Source organism: Hyperolius riggenbachi, chromosome 5 (assembly GCF_040937935.1).
Source record: "Hyperolius riggenbachi isolate aHypRig1 chromosome 5, aHypRig1.pri, whole genome shotgun sequence".
Classification (NCBI taxonomy): Eukaryota; Metazoa; Chordata; class Amphibia; order Anura; family Hyperoliidae; genus Hyperolius; species Hyperolius riggenbachi.
This window is the reverse complement of record NC_090650.1, coordinates 32831375-32844520: the sequence shown is the minus strand read 5'-3', so window position 1 is coordinate 32844520 and position 13146 is coordinate 32831375. Positions and strand designations below refer to the sequence as shown.

At 45.3% G+C, this 13146-nt stretch overlaps 1 protein-coding gene across 9 annotated transcripts in view; it reads right to left on the bottom strand.

The window, feature by feature from the left end:
* LOC137518100 (uncharacterized) overlaps positions 1 to 13146 on the bottom strand; it is a 266833-nt gene that overhangs the window by 12690 nt on the left and 240997 nt on the right. The gene's annotated exons all lie outside the window — the stretch shown is intronic.

Genomic DNA, 13146 nt, shown 5'->3' with positions numbered 1-13146 from the left:
CTGTTATTATTATTGATTTTTGTCTCAGGCGACTTTCAGCCAATTAGAGTCCTGTCAGATCATGGTGTCCAATCCAGATAAGAGTACAGCTTCCTTCTTCTGCTGGAGAAGTAAGAGGTCCTGTAATAGGAATGTTGGGATTCAGCTGTGTGAAGGTGGCTGTTAAAGAGAGCCCGAGGTAGGCTCTTAAAATTAAAAAAAAAATGCTACCTGATCAAGGTTGCTGAGCTGATTAGGTAACTGCAAAAACCGCCACTCTCCTCCGCTCCTGTGGGCCGCATTGGCCCACTTTCACTTGCGTGACCTCTGGGTCACTACACTGAAAGGAGAGATTGATTCTCTCCCAGTGTGCAGGGAGGCGGGGGAGCAGCAGGGGGCGTGGCCAGAGAGAAATGTGCAATGGCAGCTCTGGCAACCTGGTAGAAACGCCCCTAGCGGGCATTTGAACAGGGAACCTCTCTCCACTATTTACCCTCTGAGAAATATTGTTGCTAATCTCGGGGGGCTATAGCGCGGCGGTGTGTGTGTGTGTGGGGGGGGGGGCAGAGAGCGGTGGTGTGGAGACAAAGAGGCATGTCATGAGGCAGAGAACATGCCTCTGTGTTCCATCTGCCCCCCAAGGAACTGCCTAGGGTTCTCTTTATGGTTTGTGTCTCAGTATCATAATGCAGGGAATAACATATTGGCCCTTATTCAATTCACTATGGGCCTAATGCAATTCAAGGTGATAAGTAGCTTGCACATGCGAGCTACTTATCACCTTGCCATTGCACGAGGATTACCCACAAATCCTGTTGCCGGTTTCACTTGTGCGATGGCCAATCGTTATGGAGCATTACTCACAAGAAAGCCTAAGCATTGCTCCATATGCCGGGCAATGGGGAGTGAGGTTTTGCGCTGTGGTGCTGCACTGCTGTCCTTCAGCACCCTGGCGCTGCTGCCTCACTCCCCTGGGAGATGCAAACACACCCGTCACGAGAGCCTGAACTTACCAACAAACATCCGCTGCCCCTCGCCGCAACTTCCAACGCTGTAATTGACTTTGAGACCCAGCAAAGCATCCTTGAAGCTCCTGCCATTGGTTCACTGCCTGGACCAATGAAAATGCTCATTGGTTCAGACTGTAGGTCAATGGGGAGGCCCAGCGGGAGCTTCAAAGATGCTTTGCCGGGCTCAAAGTCAATTACAGCGATAGTAATTGTGTCAAGGGGCAGTGCATGTTTGGCGACGCTGCGGGGTAAATTAATAAAATCTATATCAAAGCGCTACAGTAAAAACCACATAGTCCAATGGAGTGCGCTGCACCAGGTCTGGCAGACCTATTCACAGTCCATATAATCAATGTACAGTGGTGTGAAAAAGTATTTGCCCCCTTCCTGATTTCTTATTCTTTTGCATGTTTGTCACACTTAAATGTTTTTGCTCATCAAAAACCGTTAACTATTAGTCAAAGATAACATAATTGAACACAAAATGCAGTTTTAAATGATGGTTTTTATTATTTTGTGAGAAAAAAAACTCCAAATCTACATGGCCCTGTGTGAAAAAGTGATTGCCCCCCTTGTTAAAAAATAACTTAACTGTGGTTTATCACACCTGAGTTCAATTTCTGTAGTCACCCCCAGGCCTGATTACTGCCACACCTGTTTCAATCGAGAAATCACTTACCGTAAATAGGAGCTATCTGATACAGAGAAGTAGACCAAAAGCACCTCAAAAGCTAGACATCATGCCAAGATCCAAAGAAATTCAGGAACAAATGAGAACAAAAGTACTGTAATTGAGATCTATCAGTCTGGTAAAGGTTATAAAGCCATTTCTAAAGCTTTGGGACTCCAGCGAACCACAGTGAGAGCCATTATCCACAAATGGCAAAAACATGGAACAGTGATGAACCTTCCCAGGAGTGGCCGGCCGACCAAAATTACCCCAAGAGCGCAGAGAAAACTCATCCGAGAGGCCACAAAAGACCCTAGGACAACATCTAAAGAACTGCAGGCCTCACTTACCTCAATTAAGGTCAGTGTTCACGACTCCACCATAAGAAAGAGACTGGGCAAAAATGGCCTGCATGGCAGATATCCAAGGCACAAACCACTTTTAGGCAAAAACTCAATTTTGCTAAAAAACATCTCAATGATTGCCAAGACTTTTGAGAAAATACCTTGTGGACCGACGAGACAAAAGTTGAACTTTTTGGAAGGTGCGTGTCCTGTTACATCTGGCGTAGAAATAACACAGAATTTCAGCAAAAGAACATCATACCAACAGTAAAATATGGTGGTGGTAGTGTGATGTTCTGGGGTTGTTTTGCTGCTTCAGGACCTGGAAGGCTTGCTGTGATAGATTGAACCATGAATTCTACTGTCTACCAAAAAATCCTGACGGAGAATGTCCGGTCATCTGTTCGTAAACTCAAGCTGAAGCGATCTTGGGTGCTGCAGCAGGACAATGACCCAAAACACACCAGCAAATCCACCTCTGAATGGCTGAAGAAAAACAAAATGAAGACTTTGGAGTGGCCGAGTCAAAGTCCTGACCTGAATCCTATTGAGATGTTGTGGCATGACCTTAAAGAGGCGGTTCATGCTAGAAAACCCTCAAATAAAGCTGAATTACAACAATTCTGCAAAGATGAGTGGGCCAAAATTCCTCCATAGCGCTGTAAAAGACTCGTTGCAAGTTATCGCAAACGCTTGATTGCAGTTATTGCTGCTAAGGGTGGCCCAACCAGTTATTAGGTTCAGGGGGCAATTTCTTTTTCACACAGGGCCATGTAGGTTTTGAGTTTTTTTCCTCACTAAATAATAAAAACCATCATTTAAAACTGCATTTTGTGTTCAATTATGTTATCTTTGACTAATAGTTAACGTTTTTTGATGAGCAGAAACATTTAAGTGTGATAAACATGCAAAAGAATAAGAAATCAGGAAGGGGGCAAATAGTTTTTCACACCACTGTATAGTGCGCATCTAGAACCAAATGTCCTTCTGAGGTTCAAGTGCAGAATCTGTTATATGCAATCCTCCACCATAGACACCCAACAGCGTGCAGACTCACCAGATAATTTGGCCACTGCTAGATTGGCCACTGCTAGAAATGCGCACATATCCAGGAGCCTCGGTGCCTCAGGATCTTGGTGCCACCTTCCCCACAGGGTTACCAGATTTTGTCCCAGTGTCATGCAGCTTGCACCTCAAAAAAATTCTCTTATAGCGTGATACCGTAAAACAATAGCATCTTTATTTAAAACATTCCACTCACATGCTCCATGATGTTACAATGGCATAGAGTTTTCATACGGGCTCTCCTCTGTTGCCTAGCTGGGCAGTCCTGGACCATGTTGTTAGTCTAATGCTGTCCCCTCCACTCTAGCATACACCGCCGTCCCAGCATCTCTCCGCTGGGACTGGACGTACTAGGAGTTACACGGAGAGACGCTGGGACCGCGGTGTATGCTGCAATGGAGGGGACAGCGTTAGACTAACAACGTGGTCCAGGACTGCCCAGCTAGGCAACAGAGGAGAGCCCGTATGAAAACTCTATGCCATTGTAACATCATGGAGCATGTGAGTGGAATGTTTTAAATAAAGATGCTATTGTTTTACGGTATCACGCTATGAGAGAATTTTTTTGAGGTGCAAGCTGCATGACACTGGGACAAAATCTGGTAACCCTGTGGGGAAGGTGGCACCAAGATCCTGAGGCACCGAGGCTCCTGGATATGTGCGCATTTGGCCAATCTAGCAGTGGCCAAATTATCTGGTGAGTCTGCACGCTGTTGGGTGTCTATGGTGGAGGATTGCATATACCAGATAAGAGTCTGCACTTGAACCTCAGAAGGACATTTGGTTTTGGATGTGTGCGGGGTAAATTGCTTGGGGGCATGGTTGCCCTGCTCAGCTGTGTGTGTGTGTGTGTGGGGGGGGGGGGGGGGCCACAGTGCAGACAGACTGACGAGGAACTCTGGGGTCTCCCTATTAAAGGTGACCCCCAGTTGCAGCGGTGGAAGACATGCGTTAGCATGTTTAGACCTGCTTTTTGCAGGCCTGAGCTAATGCTCATGTCTGATGGGAAGAATTGACTACCAGCAGCATGAAAAGTGCTGTAGGATAGGCAGGGCCGGTTCTAGACTTTTGCCACCTGAGGTAAATTAGTGAAAAAAACGCCGCCACCCCAGTGTACTAACCCCCCAATAGGTAGCCTGGAGGGGGTAGCGGGCAGGAAGGGGGTACTGGGCACAGTGGCGGGGAGGGGGGTCGGCCCGGAGCTGGGAAAAAAGGGCGCAGGCAGCTAGTGGACAAAAAGGGCGCCGCCATTCACTCCCATAATAAATAACGTTTAATGGGCGCAGAGCAGGAAAAAAGGGCGCCGGAGCTAAATAAAGTTTACAAACGGCGCCCGGAGCTAAATAAAGTTTACAAACGGCGCCCGGAGCTGTTTAATGATTTATAACTGAGCTTGTGTTCATTTACGTTTATAAAATGCACCCGTGCCGAATAACGTTTATGAAAATACTAAATATATTTATCTTATTTAAATAATTAAAACATTATTTAAAGTTTTATCCCTTACTATTTTTAAAACATTATTCACAAAACAAAGCGATCAGTACGTAATGTAAATTGGAATATATTTTTTTATTTAAAGTTTTATCCCTTACTGTTTTTAGAACATTATTCACAAAATAAAGTGATCAGTACGTAATGTAAATTGGAATATATTTTTTGCATCCATAATTAGTAAAACATTATTATCCACATAATAAAGGGGGGTCTTAGGTTTAGGCACCACCAGGGGGGTCTTAGGTTTAGGCACCACCAGGGGGGTCTTAGGTTTAGGCACTAACAGGGGGGTCTTAGGTTTAGGCACCACCAGGGGGGTCTTAGGTTTAGGCACCAACAGGGGGGTCTTAGGTTTAGGCACTAACAGGGGGGTCTTAGGTTTAGGCACCACCAGGGGGGTCTTAGGTTTAGGCACCAACAGGGGGGTCTTAGGTTTAGGCACTAACAGGGGGGTCTTAGGTTTAGGCACCACCAGGGGGGTCTTAGGCTTAGGCACCAACAGGGGGGTCTTAGGTTTAGGCACCAACAGGGGGGTCTTAGGTTTAGGCACCAACAGGGGGGGTCTTAGGTTTAGGCACCAACAGGGGGGTCTAGGGGTTAGGGGTAGGTACAGGGAGGGTTACTTAGGCACCAACAGGGGGGGTCTTAGGTTTAGGCACCAACAGGGGGGTCTTAGGTTTAGGCACCAACAGGGGGGTCTTAGGTTTAGGCACCAACAGGGGGGTCTTAGGTTTAGGCACCAACAGGGGGGGTCTTAGGTTTAGGCACCAACAGGGGGGTCTTAGGTTTAGGCACCAACAGGGGGGTCTTAGGTTTAGGCACCAACAGGGGAGTCTAGGGGTTAGGGATAGGTACAGGGAGGGTTCTGTGTAAGAGTAGGCTTAGGTATAGTTTTAGTAAAATTTTAGTAATAATTACTAATGTTTTACAACACTTATTACGAACGTACTTATATTTATATCATCGTTATAAAGAATATTTTCAGATTTTATTATAAGAACAAACCATAAATGAAGGTTATTCACAATAATATACAATTATAACAATTAAACATATATTATTGTTTTTTTAATAAAAGTAATTATAAGTTTAACTTTAGAAATAGGGAAGATTAACGTTTTCACAATTTCCGATTTTATAAACATTATTTAATGATTTATAATTTTGTTAAACTTTATTTGTAAACAAAATATAGCACACTATTTTTATAAACCCTATTAATGATTAATTATTATTTAGAGTTTACACCCCGCGCCCTTTTTGTCCAGGCGCCCTTTTTGTACGTACGCGGTCGGCCCCCCTTCCTCACCTGAGTCCCCCGGTCTGTGCTCCCCCTGCGGCTATTAAGGCATCAGCGTATATTGTCAGGCAGCGGGGGGGGGGGGGGGGGGGGGACGGGGACTCACCTCTTCCGCTTTCCAGCATGCCTTCCACTCTCGTCACTTCCTGCAATGCCGTCCACTTACAATACAGTGGGCGGCATTGCAGGAAGTGACGAGAGTGGAACGCATGCTGGAATGTGGTAGAGGTGAGTCCTCCCTCCCCGTCCGCTGCCTGATAATATATGCTGATGCATTAATAGCCGAAGGGGGAACGCAGATCGGGCGACTCAGGTGAGGAAGGGAGGGCCGACCCCCCTCCCCACCACTGTGCCAAATACCCTCTTCCTGCTCGCTACCCCCTCCAGCTCCGCGGCCCCTCCCACCCATGGCCAGCTGGGTGCCGCCCCCCAAATTTTCTGCCTGAGGTACTCGCCTCCCCCTGCCTCATGGGCGGACTGGCCCTGAGGATAGGGTGTAACGAACTCCCAAGTGATCGGCCAAGTGAGTTTTTTTAACACTCTGCCTAGGGCTAAGTGCAATTGAATCAGGCTACATTATTGTCTGATTATTGGACTCACTAGCGTTTAACGCTGAAGAGTCTGACAATTGCATCAGGCCAAGTTTCTCTAAAATTTTCTCCAAGGTGATATTTTCACAACTTATGAAAAAAATGCCTTTCCCTGGCAACTCCATGGCAGCATAACATATGGGCAGTTCCCTTCCTACAACTGCCAGATAGGACCATTCTAACTATAAAAGCGAAGCTCCACCCATAGACAGCACTCCTTTTTTCGTCCTCGCTGCCAGATAAGTGACTTCCTTTTTTCCATCCTTTCAATGGTGGTCTTTTTACATATATATTTAATTTTTTGTTATATATCTGCTCTTCCAGAAAACCTTACCTGTACCGCTATTTGGTAGTCCGGTCAGTCTCTAAGCCTCCTGACCGAAGCTCTGCTCCTGGGTTCTAAATGAACTGATGGGGGCAAGAGTGCTGGTTTGATCTCCAGTATCTATATATTCACTAATTGTGATTTACCTGGCTCCCCGCATTGAGGTTATTGCCTACACTTGGGGCGCCGCTGTGCTGTGTTACAGTTGCACCATTACCTTTATTTTCGCTGGTTTAAAGTGTGTAGAGCGGTGTGGCGTCTGGAGCTGGCTTCTGCGCATGTGCGCATAGGTAAAAGGTTGCGGCGGCCATCTTTGATATGGGCATACTGCTCTATGCACAGCGGGCGCCATCTTTGAGGTGGGCGGATGCGTCCTGAGACTATTTTATGACGCAGATCTGCTCGCCGCTGTCCATATCGGCAATATCCGGGCTGGGACGCAGTCGGACATTCTCCCAGGGTCTGGGACTCTCCTTTGCCGCCGCAGACGCAACCTTCGCCGTACATCAGTCACAACTCTGATGAGAGGTGGGTCCTCCGCACACTATGAGCTTCCTCCTATGTGTAAACTCACACTAGTTGCTAAAAGCATACTTTTTTTGCCCACAGCTTGCTCTCTCCTACAAGATGGGGAAACACACTAAAAAAGATCAAAAAAGACAGAGGTAAGGGAGGTAGGTGTAAGAGGCTTTCACTCCCTAGATAGGGAATGACAATACTGATTTGAGGTCTTTTCTTCTTTTCTTTTGCAGCCCAAAGCGCGCTCTTAATAAAGAAGATTCGCATGGGTCAAGCAAAAGACATAAAAAATCCTCTGCAGATAATAAGTCTGATAAAAGACCTCGCTCTGTAATACGTTGCCCGTCAGTTACTTCTCCAGATGTGGGGTTCAGGAAAAGGACTTATTCGTCCAGATTAGCCTCTAGCTCTTCGGAAACTCCATCTTCACCGCGTCGGAAGTGTACTAAAAAAACGAATAGACCAACGGAAGACCAATGCTGGATATGTGGGAAAGAGAAATTACCTGACAAAATGGTCTGTGGAACATGTTTAATAGAAATCACTGGAGAAAGCCGGGATATATCTGATGTGGTCAAGCAGTCTGTGAAAGATGCGATGGCCCAGTATGGAAAAAAATCACATCTCTCTATCTCCTCAGCAGATATTGGCCAGAATCAGCCCGATACATCAGACGATAGTTCGGAAGACTCAGCAGACTGGGATGAAGTGGTAGATTTCTCGACAATACCCTCCTTTATAACCCAGGTTAAGCAAGCCATAGAGTGGGAGGATGTGGAACAACACGACACTTCCAAAAGAAAGAGATACTTTAAAAACCTGGACAAATCTAGGATCTCGTTTCCTCTCATGGAAGAAATAAAGGAACTTTTTGAAGAAGAATGGGCACAGCCAACCAAAAAACCTTCAATTCGAAATCGTCTCAAGAAAATGTATCCTCTGGCTAGTGTGGATGAACCATTGGTGGAGGCTTGTCCAGTCACGGATGCAGCAGTTGCGAGACTAGCAAAAAATACTACACTACCGCTGGAAGATGCAGTTTCCTTCAGAGACGTTCAAGACCGACAACTCGACCAGGATCTTAAAAAATCCTATATGGCTTCAGCAGATGCTTCCAGACCTGCTATTGCACTAACATCGGTCTCAAAAGCCTTGAAAACTTGGGTAAATGATCTTGCGGAAGCGATATCGCAAGGAGTAGACAGGGATGTACTGTTAGCTTCCTTGGATAACATAAGAATGACGGCTGATTTTATGGGGGAAGCCTCCTTAGACATAATAAAGAGCGCAAGTAGATCTATGCTCTATTCTGTATTAGGGAAGAGAACCCTTTGGTTGAAATCTTGGTCGGCGGATCCTTCATCTAAATTAACCTGGTCTAGAATTCCATACGATGGGAAAAACCTGTTCGGCCCTAAAATGGAGACTGCCATATCAAGGGTGACCGGGGGTAAAACTGGCTTACTACCCCAGGACAGGAAGTTTAGGAGATTTAAATGGAATCAACAAAAGCAACAAAATTCCCAAAGATATAAACAAGCCAGAAGTTATCTTCCTACAAAGCAGTACAACAGAAATTGGAGAAGCACTCAATCTAACTTCACAAAGTCTGTTAGGGGTAGAACCCCCTCTACGACGTCTAATAACACGAAATCCTTTTGACAGATTACCAGCCCAAACTGTACATGTAGGGGCAAGGCTCTCCCTCTTTACGGCGGTTTGGGCGGAGCAAGTAAAAGACTCTTGGGTCAACCAGATTGTAGCAAGAGGTCACAAATGGTCATTCAAAGAGATACCGACTTTGCCACGGATTGTGGAAACAAGGATCCCCAGGAATCCTCTAAAAAGGGAAATTCTTCAAGAATACATCCAGAATCTTGTTTCATGCGGAGCAGCAATTGCAGTCCCGGAAAAAGAGAAATACAAGGGCTACTACTCTCCCCTCTTTCTGGTGCTAAAAAAGACAAAGGATTGGCGACCTGTTATAGATCTCAAGTCACTCAACAAGTTCATAGACATACCGAAGTTCAAAATGGAATCACTTCAGACGGTGGTGAGGACAGTCAGGGCTGGAGACTGGATGTGCTCCCTCGATCTGAAAGACGCTTATTTTCACGTTCCTGTCGCTCCTTCATATCAAAGATTCTTGCGCTTTCTCGTGGGAGGCATCCATCTCCAGTTCTGCTGTCTTCCCTTTGGTCTAGCCACTTCTCCAAGGACGTTCTCCAAAGTTCTGCTTACACTAGTCGCCTTGCTAAGGCAGGAAGGGGTGAGACTGTTACACTATCTGGACGATATTCTCATTCTAGCCAGATCAAGATCTCAGTTGATAAAACATCGAAACAAAGTAATAGACAAGCTAACCGAATTCGGCTGGATTCTAAACTTCAAAAAAAGTCAGCTAAACCCATCACAAAATCTGACTTTCCTAGGGGCCCAATTCTCTACAATAGAAGATACAGTGTCTCTTCCGACAGAAAAACAGGACATAATTATTCAGAGGATGACTCTAATTCAGAAACGTTCCACTTTAACAGCCAGACAATGCATGAGAGTGATAGGATTGATGTCATCCACGCTGGCCATGGTCAAGTGGGCACATTGGCACCTCAGAGTGTTTCAACTCAATTTCCTGAAACAATGGAAATCTCGTCATCTGAACGTAAAGATTTTCATCCCGCACAGAGTACGTCAAACGCTGGATTGGTGGAAAGACCGTTCCAATCTTCAAAACTGTTACACATTAACTCCCCCACTTTGGGTAATGATAACTTCAGACGCCAGTGCGCTAGGTTGGGGAGCCATCATGGAGGATTGTGTGGCTCAAGGCGTATGGAGTTCACCAATGAATCACATAGTCTCGAACATCATCGAGCTCAGAGCTGCCCACCTGGCTTTGAAATCTTTCTTACCACAGATTTCAGGAAAGGCGATTTTGTTACGTCTAGACAACAAAGCAGCAGTATGCTACATCAAAAAACAAGGTGGGACACACAGCTATTCTCTGATGAGGGAACTGAGTCCAATAATGAGTCTAGCTCAACAGAATCTAACACACCTATCTGCAGTTTACATTCCAGGGATAGAGAATGCTCAGGCCGACTCCTTGTCCAGAGGGAACATTTGCAACAACGAGTGGTCCCTCAACCCCAAAATTTTTCAGCTCATAGTAGAGAAATGGGGTCTACCCCAAATAGACCTATTTGCGACTACTTCCAACAGGAAACTCCAGAACTTCTTTTCACGCTTTCCGGAGAAGGAAGCAATAGCAACAGATGCCTTGATACAGAACTGGTGTTTTCAGAAGGCTTATGCCTTTCCCCCAACCCCTCTCATCTTCAGATTTCTTCAGAAAGTTTTGACCTCACAGGGGGAGATTCTGGCTGTACTGCCCAACTGGCCGAGGAGGCCGTGGTACACGCTCCTGGAATCCCTAGTAGTGGATCATCCAATGCCCCTTCCTCTGATTCCGGACTTACTAATACAGAAAGGCTTCTTCCATCCGAATCCAGACAAGTTGAAGCTCACAGTTTGGAGGTTGAAAAGCAAAGACTTGTAGATGAGGGGTGCACTCAGGAAGTTATTCAGACGCTACTCTCTGCAAGGAAAACTACAACAATCTCAGTATATAACAAAGTTTGGAGGAAGTTTGTAGAGTTCTCCAATCTTTTCCAATTCAATCCTCTAACACCAACTGTTTCCAACGTCTTGCAATTTTTGCAAAAAGGTTTGGAGTTAGGTCTTGCATACAATACCTTGCGGTCCCACACCTCAGCATTATCTGCAATTCTTGGAGTTCCATGGTCGACGAACGCATTGGTTAAACAGTTCTTCAAGGCTGTCCTGAAGATAAGACCACCTAGGAGGCCTAGGTTCCCGCAGTGGGACCTTCCACTAGTTCTTGAATTTTTGTCTGGCTCACCTTTCCTTCCAACAGACAAGTGTTCCTTATACAACTTAACATTGAAAACGACCTTCCTAATAGCCATAACCTCTGGTCGTAGGGTGTCCGAAATCCAAGCCCTAGGGTGGAAAGAACCATTCCTGTGTTTCTATGAAGACCGAGTAACCTTAAATCCGGTGGAGGCCTTTAGGCCAAAAGTGTCGTCCTATTTTCATTTGAATCAAGAGTGGACATTACCGTCCTTTAAGGATCCGCAAAACCCGGATGTTATTCATCCACTGGATCCAGTGTCAATAGTGAAATCCTATCTATTAATGACTGAGCACTTTAGGACGTCGGAGAAACTGTTTGTTCTACCTTCAGGCCCAAACAAAGGAAAAGAGGCCTCTATAAGAACTATAGCCAGATGGATAGTGTGTATAATCCAGAAGGCATATAAGGCAAATAACCTGGCACCGCCACAAATTGTGTCGGCCCATTCTACCAGAGGCATGTCAGCCTCATGGGCGTCCCTGGGCAAGGTGTCGCTAGAGACTATCTGTAAGGCCGCCAACTGGGCGTCATCAAATACTTTTATAAAGCATTACAGGATAGAACCTGCATGTCTGTCAACAGCCTCCTTTGGAAAGACAGTCATTTCCTTAGCCGCTGGACAGTCCTTGTAAATGTGTGCTGTATCACTGATGTTTGTTGTGATTAAATTGAATTGTTTGCTGCAAGTACCCTCCCTCGTGTTTTCTTATCTAGTTAATACCCATATGTTATGCTGCCATGGAGTTGCCAGGGAATTTGGAAAATTGTATACTTACCTTCAGGCAATTTTCCTTTCCTGGCAATACTCCATGGCAGCATACATTCCCACCCTCTTTTTGGCAGCTCGTCCGAATTGAGGAGTGCTGTCTATGGGTGGAGCTTCGCTTTTATAGTTAGAATGGTCCTATCTGGCAGTTGTAGGAAGGGAACTGCCCATATGTTATGCTGCCATGGAGTATTGCCAGGAAAGGAAAATTGCCTGAAGGTAAGTATACAATTTTCCAAATTTAAGCCACCAGCAAACAAGAAAGTACTTCATTTAGGCAGGACTTTTTCACTTTCTTTTTGGGATTTTTTTTTTTGCAAAGTGGTGAAAAGATATTTTAAATAGAAGATGAAAAATCATCTTTTAGGAGAAAAGTTAGGAGAGAAAGTGAATTGCAATAAAGATCAAGGTCCCATATGCAATTAACATTTTCTCCTAGGAGATCATTTTTCAACTTCTCTTTACAATGCATTTTCTGCACTCTGCAATTGATAAAGTTAGCAAATTACTAAATTATTTTTTTACTAAAATTATTTTTAGTATTTTTTTGCTTGCTGAAAATTTAAAAGGCGTTTTCATCACTTTGCAATTGAAAAAAAATAAATAAATACCAAAAAGTAATTGAAAAAGTGCTATCAAAATTATTTTGACCATTTTCTTGCTTGCTGGTAGCATTTTAGCATTTTAGGCATTTTATTGACAAGTTGTGAACATATCACCTAGGAGAAAACATATGACATGTGTGACATACAGGACTCTGTACATGACACGTATGTGACATGCAGGACTCTGTACATGACATGTGTGTGGCTTGCAGGACCAGGCGCGGAGCTAGGGGGGGGTCGGGGTAGGTCAAGTGCCCCCGGGCGCCGGGTCCCTAAGGGCGCCCAGCTGAGCTGATTTTTTTTTTTTTTTTCTGCGGAGGGGAGCAGCGCAGAGAAGAGAAGAGGGAGAGCTATGCAGACGGTGGAGAAGGGGGCCATCTCCCCCCCTTCTCTCACCTTAGGGCTCTCCCTCCCTCCATCGCTGTCCCCTCAGGACTCTGTACATGACATGTGTGTGGCTTGCAGGACTCTGTATATGACATGTGTGTGACATGAAGGACTCTGTACATGACGTGTGTGGCTTGCAGGACTCTGTATAT